The sequence below is a fragment of the Lathyrus oleraceus genome, chromosome 2 (genome assembly GCF_024323335.1).
Source record: "Lathyrus oleraceus cultivar Zhongwan6 chromosome 2, CAAS_Psat_ZW6_1.0, whole genome shotgun sequence".
Lineage (NCBI taxonomy): Eukaryota > Viridiplantae > Streptophyta > Magnoliopsida > Fabales > Fabaceae > Lathyrus > Lathyrus oleraceus.
In genome coordinates, this window is record NC_066580.1 from 101,043,126 (window position 1) to 101,049,853 (window position 6,728).

Consider the following 6,728-nt stretch of genomic DNA (forward strand, 5'->3'; position numbering starts at 1 on the left):
AACTCATCACTCTCCACCGTTCACCCTCATCCACTCCACACCACCATCATCATTACACCTCGTCGTTCTTCACCCTTCATATTGTCACCTCACCTCTTCCGATCTCGACTGTCAACCAATACTAAACCTCAAAACGCTCCTCCGGCTACACCAGCTCACAACCTCCTCCGATCTAACACCGAGAAATACTCGTCTCTAGTTGGAACTGGTATTCGACACAAATCCGACAAGGTCTTCAAGAGCCGGCGGGGAAGCGACTTGAATTCACTACCATGGGTAAACAACATGAAGCCCGTTTAAGTTGACTCAAACAAGTTTTAGCAGAAGCGGATTTGGACTGGATAACGAAGAAAAGTTTGAACTTCGGGAAACAACTCGCATCATCCGTCGACGAGTCCTCCGAGCTTAGCTTGCGGTAAATTTTCCTTTCGTCATTTGGATCTCCTCTGTTAGATTTTGCTTGGGTTTTATCTTGAATGCATTTTCTCCAAAATCGCGTCATCGTTGCAGTTTGGAGGTCCATCTATTTTGCGTAAAAATGATGTGTTAATCTCAAGTTGTAGCTGTTAGCATTTATGGTTCAGATTGTTTTTTTGAAATTTTGTTTAAACATAGAAATATTATTTGTTTGTTTATCTGATTTTGGATGTGTGAAGTTTAAAGAAAAATTATTAATAGTGTTAAATTAGAAATGCTGAACTAAAAATTCAAGATTCATATTTGTTTGTAAAGGATTCATGGTTAGACTTGATTATCACATTCAGGAAGCACTTTCATGTTGATTTAATTTGTATCTGATTATGATTATTCATGTTTCTTCGATACAATTACATGTTGTCTCATAATGCTATAAACGTCAGGGAAAATTTGGGTAGGATGTCGAATTGGATTTTTTTTCCCAAACATTGTGTATTTCGAGCTACCGTTTGTTGTAACCAGGATAGATGAGTAGATTAATACTTGTGTGTTTCCAATTTCCAACTACTTGATAATCATGGTTCTATTTTATTTATCGTGATTTACTGGTGTTTGGAGTTAAAAGGGTGTTAATGGGATAATTATGGGGTTGGCTACTTATTTATTAGGATTTGTTTTTTTTTACTTTATTTTATATATAGGTTGGAGGTATTTATCAAATAAAATTTTAGTCTCTTTTTTTATGTTATTTTTTTTTTACATTGATGGTGAACAATTCTTGAGATAAGTTGTTGCAATAAAATCCAATTCTTTGAATCATGGGTTCGACAATTCCATGCCGATATTCCACCAAAATTTCAATAAATCAATAGTATATTTTTCACCGCGTTTGAATTTCACGAATAACCTTAATCCTTGTTATCTCGCATAAACCGGTTTGAGCACGCCGATTCAATTTTTGTAAATCAACATTATCACATATTTCCATTCTTTTAATTAAATTAGTCAATTAATTTAAATTTTGTTTAATTAATTAGTTACTATTAACTAATTTTAATTAACATGATTATTTGAGCTTAAATAAATAATTTTGATAATTAATTTTAATTAAGTTAATTAATCGATTCAATCAAATCCTAAGTAATTAATTTGGTTAATTAAATATTTATTGATTTATTTCATTCCAATTCACCATCAATCCAAACCAATTTCAAAAAACACAAACCATAATTCTCGATTCAAATGTCGAGCCCATTTCCTACCTTTGTAAGTCGATCGCTTTCAAAGCTTCTCCATCAACCTCACATAGCTTACTCTTGGGTTTTCTTACAATGAGACCTATTAGGTTATTAATTGATCGAGTAGATGACAAATTCACCATAATTTATTCAGCAAACACTATAGCGGGGTATTCGTTACCGTTAGAGATATTGACTAAATCCAAGCTAAACCATATAAGTCGAGTCGCCACCGCACTTCTATTTACCCAAAGGAATGGTTAGAAAGCGAACAAAAACCTAAAAGTTTTATCGAATCAAAAACTAGTAAAAATGTCAGAGATCGGGGTAAGGGGGTTGGTTATGCAATGGGAAGGTTGTAAGCACCAAAAACATCCTAGGTACTCCTAGGGAGCCCTTTTCACATTTGTTGTAAGATTGGTATTTTGTGAAAATTTGTTTGTGCAAACATGATTGAAGGGATGAGAAGAGAATATACAAGTTATTTACATTTTGTGTTTGGATGGATAAACCCATTGCCTACGTACCATCTTAAAAAAGATTAGGATCAAAACCTCGTAGTTCAGGGTAAAGATCTCAAAGTGAGTTGGTGAATTGATTGGTCCAAAATCCTTAAGGTCTTTTGTTATCCAAGGGAGAAAACTCAACCTAAAACCACAAATCCACCATAAGAGGATAGCTTCAACATGCTAGTGAGGGGTTAACCCTATAATAAGCATGGAAGACTCATGGTCCATCAATCAAGGATATATGTGAGTATTACATCTACCTCAAGGATAACTCAAACTTAATAGCTAAAGGTTATGAAAAATTTGATTAAGCAAGTGGCCATTGAAACCACAAAAGGCATTTGAATGGGTTATATTTACCAATGAAAAGTATGTACAAAATATGGTCATAGTTGGCTTAGAAGTTCAATTCAAAATAAGTGTTATGAAAAGAAAGTTTGAAAATCAAAAGCTTAAGGCTTAGGTTTCTAATGTTTGAAAAGAAGTGTTAAATGTTTGCACAAAAGTTTTGGCTTGGGTTAGAGTGGAGGGAAGAAGAAGAATAGCTAAGTCCTAAACATATAAGAGATAAGGGATAAGAAACAAGACCACAAAAGAAGTTCCTCTCTAGAGATCATATTGATGATCCAAGTAGCTCCCATCCTTTGGGATATGCAAGCAAAATGATAATAAGCTCAAACAACAATCAAATAAGCCTCTTAAGATATCCTCAATGTATCTTGTGTCTTTCTCTTTGAATGGACATGGCAATGGTTTTCAATTTGAGCTCTCATAGAATTCCCTAACACAAAAGCACACACATCAAAAGTTCCATGAAGTAAATCAAGACTGGACAAGAGTGAGTTTAGAGGTTTGGTCCTTCTAATCCATCTTCAACATTAAGGTCCTTTTACTCCAATTTGCATAGGGAAAGTCTTAGAAACTAAGTCCATTTGTCCATTTCTTTGCATTTGGTCCACAACAATCAAAATAAAACACAAGCACAATAATATATACACAATTATGTGCTCAAGTGAGCAAAAGGCAAATTGCATTAACATAAACATGTGCTCAAGTGAGAAAAGGGGGAAAAGCAAATGAATAATATGTACAAGAATAGTAAATTGCATAAAAGTATAGTGCAAGAATTAAATGTTAATAAATAATGGTTAGTGTTAGTAGTTAGTGTGACATAAGGTAAATTTAGCGCTATGTTAAGCAATCGTAATTGGACTAATGTAGAAGTCACAACTATCTGAGGCTTATCAATAATAAAGTAGGCAACAACACAAGTTAGAGGTCTTGATTAGTGAATCAAACTCCATCAACTTGCCATGCCAAAAAAAGAAGATGAGAAATGATCTTGTATAGATTTAGGTCCTTTGCATGATTTAGAAAGCAATATATCCTTAAGGCAAAGCCATTCACTTGATCCATGATCAAGATGAATTAGATTTGAAGCAAGGAAGATTAAACCTCCCTAATCAATGCTAACCACCAATCTTTAACTCATTGATCAAAAAAGAAAAGAAGAAAGAAATTAAGAAATAAAGTGCATTAAATGAAATGGTATGTACCAATCAACAAATGTTGATCAAAGATAGGGAAGATCAAGGTCAAACAATAGAAAACAGAAGCAAAATGAAGATTGGAAGTCAAGAAATAAAAAAAATATTTTTGGCATTTTTAATATTTAAAATAAAGCTTGAATTAAAATATTAAAGAAAGGTCAAACTTTAAAGTCACTTCAAATCAACGTTGAAAAGTCCAAGTGAATTATCCCAAGTTCAACAAGGTCAAACAAAGTTTGACAAAAAATTTCAGCATTTTTAAAAGTCTGAAACTATTTTTAATCAATTAAAAATAAATAAAAAGGACGTAATTGAACTAAAATCTCAAATAAATCTCAAATCAATTAATAAATTAATGAGAATATTTTTCATAGATTTATCATCATTCAAAGAGGTTGAGAAAATATTTTTGTATTTTTTGAAAGAGAAATAAAAGAGAAATAATGCAATTGGTCCCATAATTTTTGGACCAATAATAAAAGAGATATGAATTTTAGAAAATGAAATGGAATTAAAAAATGAAATAGAAATTAAAATCAGAATTAAAATAAGTGGAAGACCGAGAGCCCTTGGATCTAAGCTCATTAATTGAGCTGGCAGATCCAAGCATCCATAAGCGCGCGTCCAATGTCTTACCAAGTCAATGCAACCACACACGGTACATAAAAAAGTCATAAGGTTGGACTGCTGAGATTAGATCTGGAAATGGAAAGGGACGGTACAGATCTGATCTGGAGACCAGACGGTGGCCAGCGCCATTGTCTTCTCCGGCAAGCTCCAATGAAGATAAAAAATTGCAGGTCAAAAAATGTTAACTAAAATACACGATCCAGGCACCATTCGAAAGGTGAAGTGATGTACATCACTCATATGCCACTCAATTCCACTCTAGATTCCTATTAAGAGAGAAATCGGAGACGGAACTTTGGTGGTGTTCAACTGAACTTGCTCGATTTCAACAATTAAGAACACAATAATGATGCCTCTATACAGAGGACTTCAGACAACACAAGATCAAGGCAAATGGAGCAATGTATGATGAGATTCAAAGCAAATTTCAGTTGAGCAAAACATTTGGATTGTAAAGAATTGAGTCACTCTCTTTGATTCCTTTTGCAAACAGAAGCTTCAATGGATCAAATGAAGAAGGTCTAGGAACTTTAGATCTTAAAAATCAATCAATGCAATTGAATTTCAGATCTGAATTTTTTAGAGAAAAATGAAGTTTGTTCCTTTGGATGGGTGGGGATTCAATTCATCAGGGATTTAGGCGCCATTAGGTTGAATAAATGAAGAGCAAAGCACATGTACTTATAGCCAAAATCATGCTGAAAGTGTGATTTCAAATTTGCATGAATGGAAAGGGCCTCCATGCATGGGCCTCTACAGGCGCATGGAGGGCCCAATTCCACTTGATTTGGCAAGCTGGGATCATGAATGAATGAAATGGACGTGCAATTTACGTGTAATCAGCTCATGCATGGCAATTGAATTAAGTTTCCAAAAATGCACCTAATTCTTCATGTCTTCGAAAATGATGCTTCCAAACTCCAAATGCAACCTTATGAGTAATAGTTTGAAAGCTTTTTGCATAAGGAACAAATTCTATGTTGATAAAAAATCCAATTGGGCCTTGGAAATTAATGAAATTTGAGCTTGAAATGTAGGGTGCAAAACATGCATTTGTGAAGTTTCCAAATTTGGCCAATGTTCAAGTCACACTGTCTCAATGATGCAAGCTCCAAATGATAAAATCTTCAACATGAAAGTTGTAGATATTTTCAAGACAATCAATTTGGACTTAACTTTTGCATTATTTGGATTTTTGATGAAGAAGTTATGGGCACTTGAAGTTGGACTTTTTCACATTTCAATGCATTTGGTCCAAAGTGACCTATAATGTTTTGCATTATCACATGTATTTCTTTTTAGATTTTGCCATTTTTCTCAACATAACATTTTAAGTAGACACAATAAGATTTCCAATGCATTAAGTCTCATCCAAAAATCATGAAAAATGAATGAGTTATGTTCTTGGGAAGTTGACCCAAAATTAGGGTTTCAATTAAAATGACCTATAATGTCTTGGAATGGATGATGACCTTCCAAGCTTGCAGTAAAATTTTGATGAACATGAGAGTTGTTAATATTATCCTTAAGAAAATGTTTTCTCTTGGGCTCATCTCTATTTAAACAACACATAAAATGTTAGGTCTCAATGTATTTCAAAATAATCAGAAGAATTGACTGATCAACTTCTCAAGTCCACAACTCATATCTTGATAAATTGATGATTGAGGACACTCAAATAATTCCAAGTATGCCTGAAATGATGAATTAAAGAACTTCCTTTGATTTTATTTAACCATGGGTTGAGGTTGCTTCATGAGCAAGGCATAGTTGATGAGCAGATGAATTAGGGTTTCCTAGGGAAACAAACCTCAAACCCCTTGACTTGCTTTGATCAAAATGATGAATTGAGATATTTGGGATGCATATTTTATGGAGAGGAGATTTGGGAACCATTACCATGCTTGCTTACATCTTCAATTGACCATATCATTGCACAAAGGACCTCCTAGAAGCTTTGGATCTTGTGACTGCTCAAGCTACAAACAAGGGATGTTAGTGACATATTTTTGTGCTTTTGGTTAGTAAATAAAATGAGAAAAGCAATGATATACAATTCAAGCATGCTTGGTGATCTCAAACCACTCACAAGAGAGTGTTGGTGTAAGCCCTATAGGCCAATACTTTTGGTACTTGTATCGAATTATTTATTAATAATAAAAGGCATTTTCTTTATTATGGTTGATTAATAAAGTCCCTAGAATAGATAGTCCGTTTAATGTATTAAGTGTGACTTAATCATGAGAACACATTAAACATAAGGGCATTGTTCTTAAAGTATCCGTAGTCGAGCTTTAATGTGAAGTGGGATAACATTAAAGCATTAAGACTATTATGTTTGTAGACTGATGATCACATCTCATGGATCATGGATAAAGAGTTAT